The sequence below is a fragment of the Nymphalis io genome, chromosome 9, assembly GCF_905147045.1.
Source record: "Nymphalis io chromosome 9, ilAglIoxx1.1, whole genome shotgun sequence".
Lineage (NCBI taxonomy): Eukaryota > Metazoa > Arthropoda > Insecta > Lepidoptera > Nymphalidae > Nymphalis > Nymphalis io.
The window spans coordinates 12,526,585-12,552,173 of record NC_065896.1 but is presented as its reverse complement, the minus strand read 5'-3'; positions in this window follow the sequence as shown (position 1 = coordinate 12,552,173).

Genomic DNA, 25,589 nt, shown 5'->3' with positions numbered 1-25,589 from the left:
AATACAATGAATTAATTTATTCTCCTCACTATGTTTTTTCAGACACATGTAAGCTACATGTGAGTCTGAAAAACCTGTGTTACCGGTTTCATTTTCCACTATGTCTTCTTTAGCACATTTTATATTGCAAATTGCTTTATGGTATAAATATAAAGCAATTTGCAATATAAAATAAGAATGGGAATATTAAAACAAAAATCATCAAAGGATTCAAATAAAATTGTAATCCAGAAATTTCAATAGTTATGACTATGAATGACTACTATGACTGCAAATAAAAACATACAGGCCCATCAAAGTATTAAACTCAATAAAAATAATAGAAAAGATAGACTAAAGGCACGAAAGACACGTCTGCGGAGGCTTTGTTAGTTTAAATACGAACAAAAAGTCCGATAATGAAAATAATTTATTTGAGATTTATTCACTATTAATTAATAAAAATTAGTCTGAGGAATTCGCTGTGTTTGCTAACTTTTTTATTTAAAATAGCAGGTAGTTTTAATATGGGTATTGGTATAGTCCCCGATGACCACAGACATTGGAACTGTGAGAAATATGAATCATCCACTAAAAGCCAATCACCAACCTTGGGAACTAAGATGCTGTATATACTCGTTTAATTTTAAAATTAACGTCACAATAACATTAAATATGAAATAAAATTAACAACTAAAATAGCCTTTTGACTAGAACATCTGAATGTTAAATAAAATTGAATATTCAAAATAAATTTATGTTCTTAATTTATTTTTATAAGTATCAAACATTATCTTATTCACAGTCAGCCACATGTGTCCAACAACATGAACAATATTGGTGGAATAAGCATTTGAACATTTACAAGATGTTACTTCAGCTACTTTCGGAGATACTTGCAAAATAGCACTCGTATTTGAAACCTCACCCGAGCACCGGACTATTATCGTGTAGCTTTTAATAAAATAATTTTTATTCGAGTTACCCCATTTCGAGTAGCTTTAGGTAAACATTTACTTTCTTAATTGAAAAGTTATCTCGTGGCCTTTGTTTTTATTCGTACTGGCAGATCTGATTTCATTTAAGGTTAAATATTATTAATTATTTATATTACATTAATATTTATGATTTAATACAATACAATTTTATAAAGATTGAATTTTTTTTTTACGTTGATAACTTTTGCGGTGAATCTGGTCATGAACAAATTGACAGCCGAGTTATCATGTGGCCGATGGAATTACAAACATAACTCATATCGGGTTCGTCGATGAAGGAAAACATAGTCAGTGACTAATAGTGATACATATCCAAGACGCATCGGACCATCGCGGTGGATTAAATTTCAAACCCTCTCCTTAAGAGGAGGGGAGAGTTATGCTTAACAGTTCGACAGATATTGATTCCGATCTCACTTTCATAATAATAATATTCTCGGACATTTTTCACACATGGCCATCTGATCCCATATTAGGCTTGTACAAAGCTTGTGCTATGGAAACCAGACAACTACATATACTACTTTTCGTTTATAAATACATACTTATATAGATAATTACATCCAGATTTAGGACAAACAGACATGTTCATGCACATAAATGTCTGTCCTGGGAATCAAACCCACAACCTTCGGCGTGAAAGGCAAGTATCTACCAACCACGCCAACCGGCTCGTTATCTTCAACTTTATTTTTATACAAATGTAACTTCTTTGTACACTTTTTCATTCTGAAGTGTATTTCCTCAAGGTCGTTATAGTTGTAAAATGGTAAAAAAAAACGCATGGAATTCGCTTTAAATCGTATTAAGTTATGTAGATTATTCGTACGCAAAGTAATAAACTTCATACCGCATTTTGCGGACTCCGCTTCGTATGTAATTATTCAAAACATTAGGCACACGTGTCTAATGACCTCCCAACCGTTACGTAAGTATTTGTTTCAACGGAGTCGAGTAAATTATCTGTAGCTTTACATGTTTAAGTACCTACTCTTCTGCTTACCTAAGCAGACTGCCCTATAGGCCATCTGATAGTGGTCATCATCGCCTATGGACCTGAGTAAGAATATTAACCATCCCTTACGATGTCGATGCACCACGAACCTTTGCAACTAAGATGTTATGTCACTTCTGTCTGTAGTGCCACTGGCTCACTTCAATCCGGAATACAACAATACAGTATTGTTGTTTGGCGGTAGAATATCTGATAAGTGAGCCGTAACTACCCAGAGGGGCTTACACAAAGCCCCACCATTAAATATTATAATAGTAAAATTTTTTTGAGAAACAGAACAATACACATTAATCTTTTAAAGATTTTATACTTTATTATATTGATCGATTGATATTATAGCATTCATTCATATTCTCATTTAACGAATGCATCATTGGCCTATAAAGCCTATTTCGTTTACAATTTTTATATTTAAACTGAAATTTCATCAGCCAGCTTGTTTGTAAATTAAAAAAGTTTATATTCTGCAGCTTCACCTTTGTAAAAGCAAAATTTAAAGCGAAGTGATTTGTTCGAATCCTTCAATATAAATTGTATATATTCGAAACGTGTTATTTACGTTATATTATTTGATTGGGAATTTATTTTTATTATTTTAAATTTATTATTATTTTACGTTAATTTTACAAGCCTACTAACAACTTTCAAATTGTTAGTAGGCTTGTAAAATTCAACGTTTAAGGTCTGTTAGTACATAAGGCAGTCTCGTTCATTTAACATTTTGTAAAGCTTCATATCGTTGTGCAATATACAAAATAACATATAAATAAATAAATTAAAAAAACACACAATTGAATAAGAATAACAAACAAAATAATATAATACAGATAACATTTTAAGACAATAATTGCTTTTTGTCGCCGTATTTTATGACGTAGTTCACATTTCTTATTAACGTTTTTATTGTTATAGCTCCGGTTCTCTTCAACGTGACAAGATAAAATATATCAATTTTATGTCTGAAAAATCGTTCTAATAGTTTATTTGTTAATTATCGAATAAATATATAAATAACTAATAAAACAGTTTATACTTACTTAGCAAGTAAATGGCCGATATTATTTAAAAAAACAGCCTGTTAATGTAGCACTGCTGGGCTAAATTTTGCTCTCAATTTTAAGTATAAGGTTTGGAGCTTCCTCAAATATATAAACCAAGCTCGTCTGGGGAGAGACCGACCACTCATCAGATATTCTACCGCCAAACAGCAATATTTAATATTGTTGTGCCCACTTACCATCAGGTGTATCATTTAACCGTGTGTCTACTTATTTAAAAAAAAATCCACTTTTAAATATACGATAGGTAAAAAGCTATTTACAATCAATCGACTAATATAATCGTTGTCGTCGACTAATCGTATCGTATGCTCATAAGAATATCCGTAAACATCCTTTAAATTAAGTCTGTGTAATGAGGTGTAAAACAGCGTTGTTTAGTGAACTAGTTACCGAGTTCATACACTCGTACATCAAGCGACATTTGTGTTGTTTATTTTATCTCAAACTCTGTGTATTGTTTCTATTCTAAATTTAAAAAAAGAATAATTTGAGAATATAATTATTTTTCAGTTTGACAGTAACGATATCTTTTTTAATTAATAAAAAACGAACGAACAGTTTTTTTATAAGAACAAATTTGAATCATCGCAGATACGACTGAAATGCCAGCAAGTGATATGCGACATTGACTATAACTTTCATAACATTTAAATTCTCAATAGTTGAATCAGTTTCACGAGTGAGATGCGAAGTGAGTTGAAGTATTTTTATATTTACTAGTTTCCGCCCGCGGCTTCGCCCATCTGTGATTATGGGTAGTTAGGCAAAATATGTCCATTTCTGTATACCCTAAAAACTGTATGAAAAATTTCATAACAATCGATTAAATAGTAAAGACGTGAAAACGTAACAAAGAAACCAACTCACTTTCACATTCATAACAATAGTAAGAATTATTAGTTATATAATATTGCATATAACATAAAATTTTATCTCTGTATGTCATTTCATTTTAATGTATAAAGTTAAAAAAAATACCATTAACTTATATTATATGAACAAACTTTTGAATTTTACAAATTATATATATAAATAAAATTAAAATATGATATGTATTGCTATTTCTCCATTACAGGGGTGAGTGTCAATGTAATTAAAGATAAAGAAAGTTATAGTTATAAACAAACACTTTAATCCCGTAACATGATTCAAACAGTGCTAATAAAGGCCTTTAATAAAATCGCCGAGTTCTTTCGCCGGTTATTCTCCGATGAGAGTATTTCTTTTCCGAGCGAGGGTAGTTTCCAATTCGACAATCAATCAGAAAGTGTAATACTTCTATGTTGATTTAGATTCATATTAAATAAGTTTCTAATGTTTTTGGGAACAATGACCTTTATAAGAATGTCACCTTTAAAAAAATTAGACTAAATAAATTATCTTTGTGTTTTTAAACGTAAAAGTCCGTCGTTTATTCTTGTGGACAAATTTCGGGAAATTTATGACTATTTTCACCATGAATTTAATTTGGATTACAAAGATAACACCCTTGTTAGTCTTATAAAGATTGGTAGCGGAATATATCCGGTCCCTCTCGTAATAGTAAATAAAAAGTAAATTCCAATAAATATCAGCTACATCGTCTGGATTATTTATTAGAATGAAACTTCTATATGCGATACGAGTAACATTTCAAGGTAAACGCAACGTAAATATTATGTAACGTTCGATCGAATAACTTGACTCGGTGGTAGGGCTATGTGCAAGCCCCCTAGTTAGGTACCACCACTCATCACAGTCATAATCTACTGCCAAACAGCAATACTTAGAATTGTTGTATTCCGATTTGAAATAACCTCTTAACTTACAAGATTAGTGGCGCATTGACAATGTAAAAGACGGTTAACATATCGTACAGTGCCAATATGTGTAGGCTATAGTGACCACTTACCATCAGGTGGCCCAATTGCTAATTAGTCTATTTAACCTACCTATTAAACAAATTTTCATTTGTTACACGTATACTGTATACACGATTTGCTTTTATTATTCATTGGTAATCTAAAAGCGTTTCTGTTCTAACACTATACTGTTGTACAATGTTGACTTATCCAATACAAAATTATATGAAGGCTATATAAAAGCTTTACTATTCACTCAAGTACGTTAAAAGTTAATGCTCAACTAAGTGAAGGAAACAATTAGGAATATTATACTTTTTATTATTTATTTTTATTTTAAAAAGTAATTGATTGACTCATTGATTTCCCGAAGCAGATAGAGAATTTTTCGTATTTAGGAACAGTTATAATTTATCACACTATTAAAAAATGTGCAAGAGATAATGTAGAAGTTAATATTTCTCTTAAATTACACCGACTATTAATAGAATAATGCAAGCAAATTATGATGACGATAATGAAAGAAATTATAATTAAGTATAAATAATGTTATCTGTATGAAATAGTTATTTTATCAACAAATAGATTTTTCTGTCACCCAATGGTTAGAACACGTGAATCTTAACTGTAATTTGGTCTGAACACAGGCAAGCAATACTGAAGTTTCATGGACTTCATTTGTGTTTATTATTTTTCTCGAAAGGTAAAAATTCTTAAGGAAACCTGCATGAATCGAAAGACAATCTACCACATGCGTATCTAACCCATGTTTGAGCAGCGTTATGGAATAAGCTTCAACCTTAAACTTCTCCCCCAAAGGAAGAGCCCAGTAGTACGATAGTTAGAGGCTTTTAATTTTAGATTTTTTGTTGCTTTATTTTGTTACTATTAGAACCATGCTCAATGATGAAACGTGATGAAAACACTTATGTGTCGTAAGAAACGTTAATACTATATAGTCAGTAATATTTTTTTTATCCAACACTGAAACTTTTATAAACTACTTGCTATATACTTTAATTCAGCTTTTTTACTCATGAAAAAATAATATTGTATAATAAAGGCCGTTGTGCTTCAAGAAATTACTTTGAAAATAACTTCTCAATTCGATGCTGACTTTGATGATGTCTAAAACTACAAACAAACACCTAAACAAGCGAAGTTCCTTTTGAACAAAACAACCGTCAGCGGAACTGTCAAAACTATATACGAAACTTTCACGAATATAATCACAAACGAATTTGAACTTTACAAGCTTAAGAATAAAGTTTTAAACAATGGAAAATTGTAAGTCGAATCTTCAATATTTCATAGAGACGTCGTATACTACTTACTAAGGGTCCATGATATCTTCAAGTTAGAATGGACAAGGAACATGATAGTTTCAAAGAACGTTATAATAAAACTTGATATCTCTGGAGTGTCCGTTCCCTTATGAAAGTGGATATGAAATTGTGATGTAATTTATAAAGTGAGGGTTATATCCTTTATAAATAAACTATCTATTGCCCAAGTTCAAATACGAAGGAACGTATGAACGAGGTATGTTTTCGTCATCGTAAACATTGAAGACTATTATTGTTTATCAGATATTGATTATTTACTAACAGTATCCAGATCTATGATAACAATTTTTTTAGTCTTGAAATTTTGTTTATTAGTTATTATTTAGTTTTGACAGAGACGAGAATAATTACAACCGTTACTGTCTGGTTATATAATAATATAACTTGTTGTAATATCTGCTATTATTCTTTCTTAAATATTTAAAGGTCGCTTATGTCTCAAAATGTCCACATTTTGTCTAAAGTATATGCCAATTATTTATAAATTAAATACTTCTCTTTGTAAAATGAGTGCCATGGCTTTTCATCCAGGAAATAGATTTTACGAGAATCATCTTAAATCTGGGGTACAATAACTCAGAAATATGCAATTGTAAATATCACAGAACGAATAAAATACGAAACTCATGGCTTGTGAGCTTCTAAAGCATAGTATAAACATTAGTTACCGAACAAAGCAACTGTTCCTTCCAAGTGATTTACGCTGCCGCCGCGTTAACGCGGAGTGCGATACAAATTCTAAGGAAAAGCGAAATGGCAGTGAGTCTTTGCGGTTTTGTTGTATTAAATTATGTTGGTTTCTTAGATATATTCTTATATAGCAGTGAAATGTTTGCGTGAATTTCTTTCGTCATCTATTATAAGCTACAAACTTTTCTTTGTGAGAAAATTGCGTATGCGCTCTTACAGCGAAAAAGTCAGCATTTTCCCCTCTTCCCTCCCTCTGTGGTACTCCGCTGATGATACAAAGCAAAATCGCCATGCTGGGGATCGACGTTCGCTGCGACCTTAGTCCAAGGGATTACATCGAGGCTGTTATAAAAACAGCTTCACGGAAACTCGGAGTTCTGAACAAGGTGCGGCGTTTTTTCACGCCACAACAACTGTGCCTGCTGTACAAAACACAGGTACGATCTTGCGTGGAATATTGCTCGCACCTTTGGGATGGCTCCGCTAAGTACCTACTGGAGGCCTTGGACCGGCTGCAGTGACGTGCCGTACGCATTATTGGCGACGTAAAGGTCACAAACATCCTTGAACCTTTACAATTGCGTCGTGAGATAGCAGCACTGAGCGCTTTCTATCGACTGTATCACGGCGAGTGCTCTGAGGAATTATTCTCTCTAATTCCTGCTTCCCCCTTCCTTCTTAAGTCCACGCGAGCTGGTTCTCGATGTCACCGCCTAACTGTGACATCAATTCCATTGCGAACGAAGAAATTTGGCAACTCCTTTCTTTGTCGCACTTCCAAAAAATGGAATTCCTTACCAGCTCACATATTCCCCTCCTCTTACAACCCGGGTTCCTTCAAACGAGGCGTGAAGAGGCATCTTGCGGGCCGGCAAGGCGAAGGTGGCTAGTGCAGAACGTTTTTCCCATCTGTACTGGCCGTCGTCGCGTTTGGACTCTACTACTACTTACCATAAGGTGGAGTAGAGTCATTTGCCCTCCCGGCAAATATAAAAAAAAAAAAAAAAATTAATTATTTGCTAAAATTAGTTGTAACTGATTACGTCCCTAATAAATTTTGTATAATAAATGTCTATTTTTTCTCGTGATGTGTTCATAGGCAATTAATTTTAATTGACTAAGGATTATATTTGTCTATTAATAAAAAAAATCGTTATATTTGGATATTATTTATGTCAGTTGAAATTCAATCGCAAATTACAATACACAAATTCAAAATTTGTTTAAATTTTCTTTGTTAAATAAAAACCTTGGTATTATATTTATAACTATTTTCAAAATATATTGTTTCAATAAATGTTCGAATTATATTATATTATCATATCATAAAGTAATATGTGTAAATATTATTATTATTATTAGAGGTAGGTATGCGGACGGACAATAGGCCACCTGATGGTACATGGATGGCAACATGGGCACTATAAGAAATGTGTACCACTCCTTACATCTCCAATGCACCACTGATCTTGGGAATTAAAATGCTACGTTACTTGTCTGTAGTTATATTGGCACAATCACCCTTCAAGCTGGAACAACAGTAATAAGTACAGCTGTTTAGCGGTAGAATCTGATGAGCAGGTGATACCTACACAAACACACAAAGCCCTACCACCGGTTAAGATCATATAATCGGTTTAATAGGTGATCATATAATCTAGTTTGTCTCTCAATTTACAATGTTCCTCTGAGTTACGATAATCATGTTAACAGTGTAGCATGTGCAAGGGTCAACCTTATGCAATCCATGTTCGTATATATTTCCAGTCAGCTATATCTTAGCCTGGCTTGGCACAAAGACAAACAGTGTAATCTTTGTTTGAACTAACATCGCTCCGTGCTGGTGACGATCCCAACTGAATCCGTTTAGTGGTTTTAGGTCAACCTGCAAGGTCAAATCTTAGAATATTAGAACGAAGATTTTCGATTTATAATAAACTTATAAACGTTGTCGACCGAATTATGTGTTATCAATAATAAGTATGCATGCAATTTAATCATTTAATTGATGTATGTAGTTAAAATAACCAATGTATGTGTAAATATTGTGAACATACCTAATTTTATTGGCTTTGCCATATTCGGTAAGGAAATACTTATGTAACTTAATCTTGTAGTTAATTTAAGATTACCGAAAGATATTTAAATTTTATTCACTAATTTTTTTTAATTATTTTAAAATAAAATCTTTTTATTTTATATTTAAATTAAGGTTTTTTATTGTATTTGTATTGTATTTTATAGTAGTTCCCGACGTTGACGTCATTTTAAGCCGAGATTCGGCCTCGTAGGACCAGCACCCTTAGGACGCGCGTATTCTAAGCCCTTAAGTGGGCTCCTGCAAAGTACTTTAAGACTCGACGCCACTCCCGGTGACGCTGCCGAGAACATTTGCAAACAGTCAATTTGAAATATATATATATATATATATTATACTAGCGAGTGTATTATGTTTGACTTGACTATAATCACTGCATCTAATATTGTTATAATTATTTTCCCATTAAACACTAATGATATTTTTTCCATATGAGTTATTGTTATATAAATCTAAATACAATTAGTATTTACAAATTTTAATCAGTTTCATAAATTATATGAATTAACGTCTCTAAGCAAATTATACGAGTATATCTTCATTCTCATTCAAAAACATTATCGTAAAACAAACAATTTTAAAAGTAGAAAAATAAATATCCCAAGAGCTATTTTATGTTTTCGCTTAACAGAAAGAGAATGATAAAATTTCTACCAAGAAAATGTTCTTTATGAAATTGAAAAAATGCTTTCAAGCGACTGAAAAGCAACTTGTGGCAATGCAGTAAGCTTGCTTTGTATGAAAATATCTGATTAATAAATATTAATGAAACGCATTTCAACATTTGTAATGTTGATTCTGAACTGTTTAATTTGAAATAATTGCCTTGAATGTATTATGTTACTGAGTTAAACGTTTAATACTCCACCTCTATGGGTCGAAACTAATATATAATTTATAACTCATCACAATAAAAAGGCTATTAAATGCATAGGTTTTATTCAAATCGTTCTAGTAATTCTGAGATTAACGCATCCAAACAGACTCGATTGCTTTATAATATAAATTTTTAAGTTTATTTATTTCTATGGATATTTTATATTTATTTAAATTTTATTCTACAGAATAATTCTTAATTGCATATATCTGAGAAAAACGTTTTAACTTTTTAAATGAACCTTCTATGGAGCAAAAACTTTTATCTAAATAAGAAGTATTTACATTGAAGACAAAGTACAGTAGCTATTTTTATTAATATTGGTGTGTAGTATTTACGATCTTACTTATAAATTCTGCTTAGCGGATGTTAACTGCTTTCGCTCTTTCTGTCATCATTGATTTTAAACTCGAAAGAAGAAAACACAGCATTGCTTAACTAATCACCCACTAAACTACGTTTTTTTATATAAAATAGGTAGACGGACGAGCGTATGGGCCACCTGAAAGTAAGTGGTCACCAACGCCCATACACATTGGCATTGACATTGGTATGAAATGTTAATCATCGCCTATATCGCCAATGCGCCACCAACCTTTTTTTTTATACGCTGTATTTACGCGTTTCTCCCACACGAGGTGGTGGGGATACATCGCCCTCTCGATATCTCGCCAGAGCTGAAGGCGCCAGAGTACCCACTCAAAAAACCAGCGGTACCCACTCGGTCTTTTCGAGGGGCCACCACGGGGTCGCTTGTAAATCCTACCATGACTCACCGACGGTTAGCTCTCTTAAGCGTGCCTCCATTTCCAGGGCGGCATACGGTGGGAGAAGAAGGTGCGCATAGCGTCGGCGCTTTCTCCTTGGTCTTCTTCTGCGGAGCGGGGCAGCGGCAGCACTCGCCTCACGCTCTTACTCCACGGCCTCCTTCTGCGACATGACACTCGCAAAAAAAGACCATCTCCATTCAACACCACTCGCTGCCAAGCATGGCGTTAATCACGCTTAGCAGCGAAAAGTCTCCGCCAACTATCGCCGCTAGGGTATGCCTTTTTTTTTTTTTTTTTTTTTTTCTCGCTGGAAAAACACATTTATGTGTTTCCCCCACATAAGGTGGGGGGGTATGTGGGACTCGCCGGCGCTGAAGGCGCCGGAATACCCACTAAAACCAGCGGTACCCACTCCATCTTGTCGGGGGACGTCACGGGATCGCTTGCGCATACTACCGTGCCGTCCCGACGGTTGGCCCGCTTCTGCGGGGCTCCAAATCCTAGGGGGTACTCGGGGTACAGAGACCCTCTGGCCCCGGCGACACTCACGGCGGGAGGAGAAGATGCGCATAGCGCTGGCGTCTTCTCCCCGGTCTTCTTCGACGAAGCGGGTCAGCGAAGGCACTCTCCTCGCGCTCCCGCTCCGCGGCCTCCTTCTGCGACATGACATTTTCGCAGAAGGAGACCATCTCCATCCAGCACCTTTCGCTACCAAGCATGGCATTTATCACGCTCGGCAGCGAAAGGTCTCCGCCGATTAAAGTCGCCAGGGAAAGGCGCTGAGGCCCCCAAGCGGCACACTCCATCAGAGTGTGGCATGCCGTGTCCGTAGGCGCACCACACTCGTGGCAGGAGGGCGTTACCTCCCGCCTGACTATTCCGTGCAGGTACTTACCGAAGCACCCATGTCCAGTAAGCACCTGAGTCAGTCTGAAGGTCAGTGTGCCGCCTTTTCTCGTTACCCAGCGACTCAAGTGGGGACGGATCGCCTCCACTGTCGCCAGGCCTGCTGATGGGGACCTCAGATCCTCCTCCCACCTGCGAATCAGGGCTTGCTGGGCGAGAGTCCTGATTCGCAGCACCTCCTCCAACCCTGGACGGTCGCCACGCGACCTCACTTCCGCCCGGAACCGGTACACTTCCGCGAGCACCTCCGCCTGGAGCTCCCAAGGCGGATCGCCCGCGAGAAGTGTTGCCGCCGTCCACGACACCGTACGATATCCGCGTATCACCCTCACCGCTATGATTCTCTGCGGCCTTCGCAAGAGAACCTTGTTCCGAGCGGTGAGAGCGTCCACCCAGATGGGAGCACCGTACAGAGCCATGGACCGCACAACACCAGCGTATAATCGCCGGCATGGCGTTTCCGGCCCTCCTACATTTGGTAGGAGCCGGCTTAAGGCAGCAGCAGCGTTGATGAGCTTCGGGCCAAGTTGGACAAAATGCTGCCCGAAGCTCCATCTTCCGTCCAGGGTCAGGCCCCCCTCGAGGGGCGTTTATCACCGTCCCCTGGACGGTGATAAACGCCTCTCGATACATACGATACGATAAACGAGGGGGGCCTCGACGTGGACCGTGGAATAAGAGGGCCTCCGTTTTTGACATGGAGACCCTCAAGCCCAACATTCCTATGCGGTCCACTGTGAGCGACGTACCGACTTCGGCCAGGCTAGGGTATGCCTGTGGGGCCCCCACGCAGCACACTCGGTCAAAGTGTGGTACGCCGTGTCCAGTGGCGCACCGCACTCATGGCAGGAGGGTGCCGGGATATCTGCCGCCTCGCTATCCCGTGTAGGTACTTACCGAAGCAGCCATGTCCGGTAAACACCTGCGTCAGTCTAAAAGTGAGTGCGCCGCTCCTACTTGTTATTGTTGAATTGATGAATACTGTAATACACGTCCCACGAGAGGAGCCCCGATGTGGACCGTGGAATCAGAGGGCCTCCATTTTAGAGATGGAGACCCTGAAGCCCAGCAAATCTATCCGGTCCATCATGAGCGACGTTCCGAATTCGGCCAGAAGGGCTGCCTCTTCGAAATTTCACCCCGTCGCCGTGATGAAAGTGTCCTCCGCATAGTAGCACAACAACCCCATCCCGGGAAGGACGGGACGGGACTGGCTCACAGGAGTCAGTCAACGCGTGCGCCACCAACCTTGGGGACTAAGATGTTATGTCCCTTGTGCCTGTAATTACACTGGCTCACTTACCCTTCAAACCGGAATACAACAATACCAAGTACTGCTATTTTGCGGTAGAATATCTGATGAGTTGGTGGTACATGCCCAGACGAGCTTGCACAAAGCCCTACTATTGGCACGCTTACATGTTCTCAAAGTAAAATTAAAAAAAACTTACAATGAAACGTAAAAACTAATAATGATTATGACAAACATTGAAATAATTAAAAAAACAATTTATATTCTTATTTCATTATCATTTCGAATTCGAAATGTTATCTTCAATGTTCACACTGTGAACTGAATTCCAAGTCTCAAGTTATAATTCCGTAAATCCTTTAGAACATTAAATTTATAAGTTGAGGAGTGAGAGTTGGAAAGATAAGCGCTGCATTTATGATGAACATGGAAGGGAACCGACGATGTGTAGCTTTTGAATGGTTTTATACGAAACATAAGCAAGAACGTTGTTACATGTTTAAGCCTCTGTTATACATACAATTTAATCACATATTTTTGACTATTTAACTTAGCTTTATTGTTAGCTTTGAAAGAAATTCTTAAATGTACTACTTGTTCGTGACATTAACAAGTGGTTGCTGTTTATATTTGAGAAGATAATGACGATTGTATGTACTTATTGTTTACAAAAACAATAACACGGAGTAGAGGGGCAAAAATCTTCTGTAACCCTAGGGTAGCCAAAGTATAAAATCCGCCGTGCGTGTACATGGATGAAATGGAAGCTTATTATTAAAAAGTTTCTATTAACTTAGTAACTTACTGGGCAATTTTGCTATTTTGAAACAACGCCCTTTCAGTTCATTCGTATTGTAAACACGCACAAGAAATAGATTAGCTAACAAACTAAACAATGATTTGTCAATGTCGAACACACAATCAATTACTGTACAAAACTAGACTGATTTATGTCACGTAACGTTACTTACTTACAAACGTTGCGTAGCGACTGTTTAGTTAAAAGCTGATTTCTCTCTTTCTGTCATTATTGAAATGACATTCGAAAGAACACAGCATTGTTTATGGCCGTGATTGTTTAACGTTACTAAACATAACATTTACAGTGTTTTTACTTGTAGATATAGTGTCATAGTTAATACTTATAATGAACATATTATTTGCTAAACATAATATTAATTTAAACAAATACCAACGCTTAATCTCATAGGTAACATTTTTTAAATGTCTCAATGTTGGACTAAGGCCTCTTCTTCTCTTAAGGTGAACTTTTAATGCTTAGTATGCTGTGCTGGCTTTTGAAATTTTAAGGAGAAATTTTGACCCTTTTCAGATTACCACGCTGATCTTATGTTAATGTGAAGGCATATAGTGCTGAATAATAAGCAGAATTTCATGCGATATGCAGGTTACCTCACGATGTTTTCCTTCACCGCGGAGCACGTAATGAATTATAGTTTCTCACCCGCAATCTTTACTTAAAATTTACGCTCTTTACCTGTCGAGGTAAAAAAAAGTATCAATTATATTGTTTCAGTGAAACTTTTTGAGTATAAGAATAGAATTACAAGGATTTTGTGTGCTACGTTTGAGTGAAAAGTTTCAAACGCAAAAAGGTTTTACTTTAGTCACGTGTAGTTGAGTCGAGGGAGTTGCGCGATACGCTTCAGTTTTTTATACTGCAGTTACATCTTTACTTATATAACTAATAGTAACTAATTTATCAGTTTTCACCATATTTCTATAATAATGCAATTTGGAATTTAAAAATAAGACTTACATAAGTTCATAGTTCGAATTTTAAATTAATTTCTTAAATTCATTTTTTTTTATTTTTAATCCTTAATGTAGATAATAAAAAAATTAATCAAGACGCCACGCTGTACTCTTTTACATACAAATGACAAATTATATAATATTTCAAACGCTAGAAAGGGTTGAAACTTGCCAACCCTTGAAATATAGCCGTAGTTTATCTCTTAACCAGTCAGCTGGCGTTTCGGGATCTTTAAACATAGTTCGAAACTTCTATGTAATGTTCATGACGTATTCACTCGACTTATGTACTGAAATTTGTATATATAACATCTATATATCTCTACTAATATATAAAGCTTGATTGTTCGTCTGAATTTATTACTTGACAATAAGAATAATAAGAAGGTTTAATAAGCATGTAGCGTTTGCTTTCAAATGATTTTACAAATTCTGAAATTAATTAAATTATCCGACGCGAGAACGCATGTAATAAAATATTAGCATATTCTTATAATAATGTTAAAAGGCCATTTGAGTTTTAGGTTTTTGTTGCGTCAGGTTTTATTTAATTTTTTAATCTAATTTTAGTCATATAACAGTGTGGCAGCATCATTAGATATATTTCTTGGATATAGCTTACACACGCTACGACCACGGGGGTTAAGCAGGTTTAACGGGGGAACCAGCTAGTATAATATATGTCATCACTCGTCATCATTAACTACCCTCTAACCTATATATTTGGTGTCGGCAAGTCTGGAGCAGTATTATGGATTGGATACGGCTATTTTACTGCTGGCCGCTTTCCTGTCGACAATATAAGCTCCAAACCGCATCTTCTTGGCCAGCCATTGTGGAACAAATAACGAATTAAAAATAAATCATATCAAAATATATCATTTTTCTAATAGTAAGTTTAATAATAATAATACAGTAACATATGGAGATTCGATTCTGACCCCATGGGTTTCTAGCACAAGATTTACGCATAACTGAATTTTAGATGACAGAAATACTATTATTATTTCTAGTAATATTATATTAAAAAAACAGACCTTGTTGATATCCTTTACAGATAAAAAAATCCATCATTTCAAAAAGTTACAGTCCATATCATACATGTGATCTCGTTTTAAACGAAATTCGATTTTATATAAGATGGGCAAACGTAAAAGGATATCGCCACAAGCCAACCGAACCTCGGCTGTCCCGTTAATGAATGTCGGCCATGTTGTTTTGGTCTAGGCCGCACTAATTGAGTGTCTATCCACATCCAACATCCAATTACGACGAAAATATAAATGAAATGATTCAACAGACGCTTGAAACTTGTAAAATGCAATTTATGAACACTGTATGGATTAATATTTCAAGACTATCATTTATATGCACCAAATTCAACAAAAAGATAACACATAACAAGCATAAAGATTTGAATAAAACTTAAAATGAAAGGGTATATTTAAGAATAATATAAAAAGGTATCTGAAATATTCTAGTAATTGATCATATTATTAATATAACTTATATATAAAATGTGTCTATATTGGATGACCTTCTAACATTGGGGACCTAAGCTGATACTGTGAGCTCTTACAATCTTGTAATATCGATATCTTACCAAAACACAGGAAGTGCTTCGGTTCCACATTTTCAAATAGTCACAGTAAAAGAAGTGATTTCACTTTCAAATCTTAGCAAGCACTACTGAATTTTCATGTGCTTAATATGTGTCCTCCAACGCGCATCAGAGCAGCGTAGTGAAGTAAGCTCCAAACATTCTCCAAAAAGCAGAGCCCGGCCTTAGCCCAGCAGTGGAATATTAAAACGCTGTTGCTTTTTTATTTTATCTATATATCCTTGATAATCGTAGTATCTTTATATCTCCGATGCAAAAAAGTCGCAAAGAATGATATTCTTCGTAAGCCTATGAAACAATATGAATTATAAAATATTATTAACATTTTAGTCCATGGCACGCGATTGATATGCATGCTGGAGAATAAAGGAAGACCTAATTAAGCTAATTTCTTCTTAATTTTTACGTCTAACTGTACGAATTTAAGTTGAGCGCATGAACAATGTTAAGGTGTCAATTGGGCAATTATTATCAAACAAAGTGAATTGTTAGATAATTTTTCAACACTATGTATTTTAATCCACTCGATGTCTGATAATTCTACGAATTTCTGGATAGATTCAGTCAAAGCGAATCAGTTGCAAACTTGCTTTCTGTTGTCAATTGACATACCGTATCGATTAACTTATCGGCAAATACATTTATATCCAAGTTCTTGTTATATTTAGTAGACGATAGTTTATTTAATATTCAACAGGGTAGGAATTACGAGTCAGTTAGAATTAGTTAAGTAAAAGTGACATTTGTTGACATTTCCAAACAAAAACGCTGTATCCACTTATATAGAAGCAGCCAGTATCTATATATACTAATATTATAAATGCGAAACCAGACCACTAATTTTGAAACACAAGGAAAAACATTGGGTCCTTTTTTATAAAGAACAATTGACCTCACTGGGGGAGGAGGGGATCGCGGAAACTACTAGTATAATTATATATGCATATATATATGCAATTGAACATGACCTTGGTCTTGTCCAAGTTCATACCGAGACCGACACACCGGGAAGACTCGCCTAGGCTACGCAGCATTTCGGTGAGTTGTTCCAGCGACTCTGCTATGATGACGATATCGTCGGCAAATCGAAGGTGTGAGATGTACTCGCCGTTTACATTGACTTCATACCTAGTCCAATCCAGCGTTTTGAAAACGTCTTCCAACGCGTTGGTGAACAGTTTCGGGGATATTACATCCCCCTGTCTCACCCCTCTGCGCAGTTGGATCGCCTTCGTCTTACAGTCCTGGATGTGGACAGTCATTGTAGCGGCGTTGTACAGACATCTCAGTACCTCGATATATCTCCAATCGATATGACATCTCTGCAATGAGTCGAGCACTGCCCAGGTTTCGATGGAGTCGAAGGCTTTCTCGTAGTCCACAAATGCCATACACAGCGGCTGATTGTACTCTTCGGTCTTCTGCACAATCTGCCGAACAGTATGGATGTGGTCCACGGTGCTGTAGCCTGATCGAAAGCCGGCTTGCTCTGGGGGCTGGAACTCGTCAAGTCGTCTGGCGAGACGGTTCGTGACGACTCTAGAGAACAGCTTATACACGTGACTCAGGAGGGAGATTGGTCTGTAGTTTTTCAAGAGGGTTTTATCACCTTTCTTGAAAAACAGTACCACCTCACTCCCGCTCCACGTTTCCGGGGTCTTGCCATGTTGGATGACGGAATTAAAGAGGCTTCCTAGCTCTTTCAGGACCGGAGTCCCGCCTGCCTTAAGCAACTCTGTTGTGATTCCGTCATCTCCCGGAGCTTTGTTGTTTTTAAGCTGTTCTAGAGCCGCCCTAATCTCTCCTTGGTCAACGACCGGGAGCTCCTCGGAGTAATGGCGCATAAGAGGGGCGCGCTGGTCATCAATACTGATTCCCACGGGTTTATCCGATCTTGAAGAGAACAACTGCCCATAAAACCTCTCTACTTCTCCGATAATCTCAGGCCTAGAGGTAACGACCCCACCATTTTCAGTTTTAAGTTTTGTCAGACGCGGCCTCCCAAACTTGCGAGCGAACACTTTCGATCCCCGATTTTGCTCAATCGCAGCCTTGATGGCACGGGTATTGGAGCGTCGGAGATCGCGTCGCGTCAGCGTTTTTATTGTTCGGTTTAAGGCCTTATCTGACAAAAACGATGGTAGTTCTCGTCGTTTTCTCATGAGCTCGAGTGTCTCAGCAGAGAGTTTTGGTGCGTTGTCTCTTCTCTGTGGCGGAAAACACTTGCGGGATGTGTTTTGCAGTATTTTGACCAGCGTGTCGGTTCTCTCATCAATGCTGCTTATGGTTTCCAACGCGGTGAATTGATTTTGAAGTTCCATTTGGAACTTTTCGGAGCCTTGAGCAGCTTGGAGCATGGTAGGTCGAAGAGTAGACCTCATCATTCTCGATCTTTCGGCTTTTAAGTTGATATTTAGAGTGCCTCGAACCAAGCGGTGATCACTTCCGGTATTAAACCTGTTGATCACTGAAACATCTCTAAATATGTGCCTTTTATTCGAAATGATAAAGTCTATCTCGTTCCTTGTCACGTTATCGGGGCTTCGCCAGGTCCACCTCCTCTGAGGCTTCTTTTGAAAGAAAGAATTCATCAAAAAAAGCCCCTGCGCTTCGAGAAAGTTTACCAGCATTTGCCCCCTGTGATTTCTGCAGCCCAAGCCGTAAGGTCCGACTTTCGATTCACCGCTATCTTGTACTCCCACTTTAGCATTAAAGTCTCCCATAACAACATTGTAGTGGGCCCTCGAGGTGTCATTGAGGGCCTTTGCGATGTCCTCGTACATCGCTTCGACCACATCATCAGAGTATGTCGAAGTTGGCGCATATACCTGTACAACCTTCAGGGAGTACCTGTCGGAAAGTTTTAGGACAAGGTACGCTACCCGGTTCGACACACTACTGATTTCCACAATGCTGCCAATGAGATCCTTTTTGACTAGAAAACCGACACCACCCTGGGAGAGGTTATCACCTTCGCGGAAGTAGAGTAAGTTACCGGACTCTAGAGTTATCGTGTCCTCCCCCTGTCTTCGGACTTCAGATAACCCCAGTATATGCCAGTTTATATGACTTAACTCTACTTCTAATTCGGCGAGGTGATGGTCCAGCCTCATCGAGCGTCCATTATACGTTGCCATTTTCAGTCGCTTTATACGGTAGCCTGCCGTGAACCGGTGATTCTTAGCACCCCCTGCCCTGCCGATACCGCGACCGCTACCTTGGTCGGGCCTAGCGGGCTTGCCGGTAACTGGGGGCCTTTTTTTGGGCGCATCTGCCATTAAGGGAGGGGTTTGCCCATACTCGCCGCGCTGGGCAGGCGTGTTGGCGAGCGCAGTAGGGGGTAAGATGTTTATGGGAGGGGGGGACGCTGCTGCCCATCCCCCATTTTCCCCGTCCCTCAGTCGCCTCTTACGACACCCACGGGGTGAGATTGGGGGAGTACTATTCTAAGCCGGTACTCCACGGCGACAGATAATATAAATTATATATTATCAGGACAGATAATATATAATTTATATTATCTGTCCTGTATAATAATATATAATTTATATTATCTGTCCTGTATAATATATAATTTATATTATCTGTCGCTATCATGATAATAGGACAGATAATACAAGTCGGTAGGAACAACTTCGAGAAGGAAGACGATCGAAGAATTCGCTTGGGATGGGCAGCATTTGGCAACCTTCGTCAAGTCCTCAAGTCGTCTATACCGCAATGTTTGAAGACGAAAGTCTTCAACCAATGCGTCTTACCTGCCATGACATACGGTGCCGAAACGTGGACACTAACTGCGGGACAAGTCCACAAATTCAAAGTCGCTCAGCGTGCTATGGAGCGAGCTATGCTCGGAGTATCTTTGAAGGATAAGATCAGAAATGAGATTATCCGGAAAAGAACCGGAGTCACCGACATAGCTTGCAAAATTAGCAGGCTGAAGTGGCAGTGGGCTGGTCACGTATGTCGTAGGACCGATGGCCGTTGGAGCAGACGACTCCTAGAGTGGAGACCGCGAATCGGCAAGCGCAGCGAAGGGCGCCCTCCAGCCAGGTGGACCGACGACCTTAAGAAGGTGGCGGGCACCAACTGGATGCGGAAGGCGGAGGACAGGGAGCTTTGGCGCACCTTGGGAGAGGCCTATGTTCAGCAGTGGACAACGATTGGCTGTTGATTGATTGATTGATATATATGCAAAAAATAGTGTCTTTTTCTCCTTTGTCTGTAGTGTAGTTAATGCTGACAGTAAAAAAAATTGAAATAACAGTATAAATAAAACGTTTTATACAAGCGAATACAAAATACATATATTTTCCTCAAATTTTCAATAATAATTGTTATCGGATTTCGATCACTGGGCGAATACATTTAATAGAAATGTTAACACGCGGTTATATTAAAAACAACTTAACAATTAAACACCCATAATAGGAAAATCCAAGACAGATATTTAAACGAAAACGTTATTTAGTCCCTTATTTCGTCCATTACCGACCATTATAAATTCCTTAATTCATGATATTCGTGCCCGGAGCCCTGACCGCAGCATGATAAATGGAGGTGCCTTAGATCCTGTTTCATTATCATTAATTATTTCTAATACGTCTGCCTGGCTATTTACATAAGCGCTCTTCTTTACCAGCTGTTATAATACAATTTTTCAAATAATTAATAAACTCATACATTTAAATTTCTATTATAATAACATTTGTACACTTTAGGTTTACTAATTATATCCATCAACAAGAATTTGATTACTTATAAGTAATCAAATGAATATTGAAATTTAAATACAACAAACATCATATACTTATTTTAATAAACTGCCTCGTTGGTCTACTGTGTGGATAATTAGACTGGTGACTCTGAGGTCGTGAGTTCCTCGGGTCAATGAAAATGTTAATGGGTTCTTCTTTTAAAAATATATCAGTAGCTTCCCGGAATCCGGGAGTTCACAGAACTCTTTCAAGTTAATTTGGATTACCTGTTCCATGGGATTATGAGAGTGAAAAAAATAGATGTTTACCTTTCGTTTGTGCATATGATTGTTCACTATTACAAATCTTGCGCAGATATATTATAACTAGTCCTCATTAAACATGGCCGCCGTGAGTAAAACCGAATTCTATTATCAGTGGATTGATTCAAATCTCATCATCATCATCACATTAAGACAAACTGACACCCGTTGTATCAACATTAATATACTTTAAGTATTTATAATCACCATTCCAAGTAGGTGAAGAACCTTTTTTAAATAAACTTGAATATCATTACTCAGAGCTATAATTATCATGCTCATATTAAATCCTTTACAGGCTTAAAGCCTTTTTGTTAGTGGACATTTGAGGTCACCCTCGGATAACTTACAATCATTACAGTATATATATATAACATGTATAAAGTGATACATTATAAAATAATATATACATTTTACGTATATATGAATAACAACAAAATTTCTGTAATTAATTTATATAGAATAGTATATTTACTGTTTTTTACAAACCGATGTTTGAATAAATGTCAGTGATCGTTATCGCGTATAGTCTGTGGTCAATTTTATTTGTCAAATACCGACTGTGCGCGCTGTTAGGGGAAGTTGGTAGACGAGTCATTCATCACTTATTCTAACATACATCAATATTTTACGAAAACATTACAGTGGAAATGTTACAGCTTTTGTTTTATAACACAGTTAGATTTTATTTAGCAGATTTTCCGCTAAGTGTGAGCCTAATAGATAAAATAAAAAGCTAACAAGACAAGATTAACGTAGACATTTTATTCTGATTTACAAAGGAATTATGTAAACGGATTCAAATTTAACACAAACGAATCCACTCTAAAGTCAACTGACCTTAATATACTTTAATAATAAATTCGTTCCTTTTATTAAAATTTATTACTTGACGTTTGGAAATGTCTTCGTAAAATTAAAGTTAAATGAAGTATTTCTAAAACATTATTTAAAAACATTTCTTGCGAATGATGAAAAATGAAACTGTCCATTATAATTAAAAAGCAATCTCCTTTAAATTCGGAGACTTGAGTCTGACATTTTTATTTATTTATATATCTTTTAAAATATTACATTCGAATCATTATAGGGCATGATTATAGATATCGGCATTGTATGAAATGTTAACCATTGCTGACATCGCCAATGCGCCACCAACCTTAAGAACTAAGATGTTATGTTTCTTGTACCTGTAATTACACTGGCTCACTCATCCTTCAAACCGGAACACAACAATTCTAAATATTGCTGCTTAGTGGCAGAATGTATGATGAGTGGGAGGTACCTACCTAGTCGGGCCTGCACTAAGCCCTACCACCAGGTAAAATTTTTGTATTCAACTTGCGTTGCTATATAACAATCAAAGTTGATTGATAGGTATTAGTCATATTACGTTTATTAACACACCCAATTCAAATAATTATGGACTCACTTTCCGTTATATACCAAAACATGTAAAACTTAACTAACAATTAGTTTTTTTTTAAATCTAAGCTATAAAGTTTATTTATGATTAAAGTATTATAAGATTATTTGGATGATAAAAAGCTCGGAATTCGTTTTCGTTGATTAAATTGTATATAATTAATATAAAGTAACAGCTAAGGCCTTTTCTCCTTTTTAGAAAAGATTTTGGAGCTCATTCCACCATGCAACAGATCCGACACTTGCAAGTTTCCTCACGATTTTCGTCTCCACAGACGAGCACGATATGAACTATAAACGCAAATTTATCAGATGAAAATTCTTCAGTTAAGACTCACATGCCCACTCTGTCATCTCGACTCTATAATACATACTTGTCAATTAATTGATGGCAAATAACAGTAACTGAGTTTTTTCTACTTCTCGGTAGAATTTACACACCGAGCAAAATATTAAAGTGAAGATTCAAAAGTCTTATAAGACCCTACTTGAATAGTCTATATTAATTTTTATTTTTATTCATTTTTATAACTCGCTTCGTATCTCACTCGTGACTTTAAAGTCCGAATTACAAATACGCTAATACAAACGTCACAATAATTGTCAATATCTTGTATGACTTTCAGAAAGTGATTTTCATTTCACGGTCATATTCAGTGAGTGTAGAATATGTTCTTGCGAAATAGCTCTCTTGAATATACGAGTATTGCTTGTTAACAATTCTAATTAACTATTTGGTTAAATAAACCGCGAGTAACTATTATGTCACTAGCAGCGTGCTGCTGTGTTCATCCCGGCCGATTGCTCAATTTATCAATACAGCCATCGGCAATAGATTAAGATTACGTAAGAATTTTAGCAGATACGAAAACTGATTAAAAGGTCGTGTATCTATTAAATTAAAAGCTTCGGTTATCAAGAAGTGGGTTATAAACAAAGTAAAGTCAAAGTGAAGTTAAGTAATAAAGTGAAATCAATATCATCCCATAATTTTTATTTTGAAATTATAAAACCATGTCTTCGATTAAATGCACAAATACGTGAAGGTTTTTTTTTAATAGAATAGGAAGGTGGACGAGCATATGGGCCACCTGATGGTAAGTGGTCACCAAACGCCCTTAGACATTGGCATTGTAAGAAATGTCAACCATCGCTTATAGCCAATGCGCCACCAACCTTGGGAACTAAGATTTTATGTCCCTTGTGCCTGTAATTACACTGGCTCACTCACCCTTCAAACCGGAACACAACAATATCAAGTATTGCTGTTTTGCGGTAGAATATCTGATGAGTGGGTGGTACCTACCCAGACAAGCTTGCACAAAGCTCTACCACCAGTAAATAGGTAGTAGGTATTGTTATACTTTTTATATCGATGCCTTGACGTCAGCTAGTTAAGTTATCATTACATATAATTTATTCTTAAAATAATTAATTCAAAAAGATATATAATAATATGTTTACATGTTTGAAACAGGCTAGCCTCATTTACCGTGCACTTATTTTCGGTTTATGTTCATTTACACAAATGACAAGTATTGCCTACTTATGATGTCTCTTTCAATAATATTAAAACTTAGAGTATAACCGTAACCGAACCGGGCGCTTAACTTTATCTGACGGTGATTCATCATGAGACGTTGTCCTCTGAGAGACACTCTTTTATATCCATCAACTCGTCCCTTAACTGGTACGTCTACATTTACTAATCTACGTGAAATAGGGCGATAGGAAGTCGACCGCCCGATTTATTTGAAGCCGACTAAGTCTGTATCACTTACGTAAGATTTACCCCATGCCGTGATATTGCCTCTGCACGGTTGGCTCCGGTCATCGAGTGCAGCTATTTTCGACGCAATTACACAGCGATGCGAGTTTTTATATAGTTGAAATAATATTAAAAGCTAAGTAAGATTTATTACTTTAACTTAGGATTTGGTGAGATTTTAAGTTAAGATCTTAAATTCACATCATATACTAATCTATACTACATTGACTGCCTCTTTGGTTTAGTGGCTTGATGAAAGGCCGGAGGTCCTGGGTTCAATTTTCAGGTCGGGACAATAAAAAGTTATTGGATTTTTCAGTCAGAAAATTCTCAGTAGCAGCCCGGAGTTTGGAAGTTGGAAGTGTGTACACACCGTGCCTCGGAAAGCACGTAAAGCCGTTGGTACTGCGCCTGAACTCTGTCCAGTCGTTTCGGATTGCCGCCCCATCGGATTATGAGAGTTCTATTCTATTCCCTATAGAATGCACCTGTGTTTGCGCGCACACTTGTGCACTATAATATCACCTGCGTGGTTGGCTAATCTCTCTTGTGATTGGCCGCCGCGGCCGAAATCGGTCTGGAGGACATTATTATTATTATTATTATTATATTGAATTAATGTTATAAATGTGAAAGTAACTCTGTTCGTGTCTATCTTTCTAAATACGCTTTCACGGCTAATATCATGAACCGATTTTGATGAAATTTGTTGAAGCAAGCTACCTAACAACTACTACCACACCCCCTAACACGTCGTCGAAATCTAGTATTATAAATCAATCAACAGCCAATCGTTGTCCACTGCTGAACATAGGCCTCTCCCAAGGTGCGCCAAAGCTCCCTGTCCTCCGCCTTCCGCATCCAGTTGGTATTATAAATGCGAATGCTTTTTTGTTTTGTTAATTTACTTCCACGTCTTAACTACTCATCCGATCATAACGAAATTTGCGTACACGTTGACAGGGTATCAGATAAGGACATAGGGTATCTCACTACCCCCACCAAACGCAAGCAAAGCCGCAAGCAAGCAAATATTCAACTTTTTCTATTTGTAAATTTAAATGTTAGACCAACAAAAACATGTTACAAACATTATTAACATTATTTAAATTTTGCTTTGATATATTATGAAATATAAATAAAATT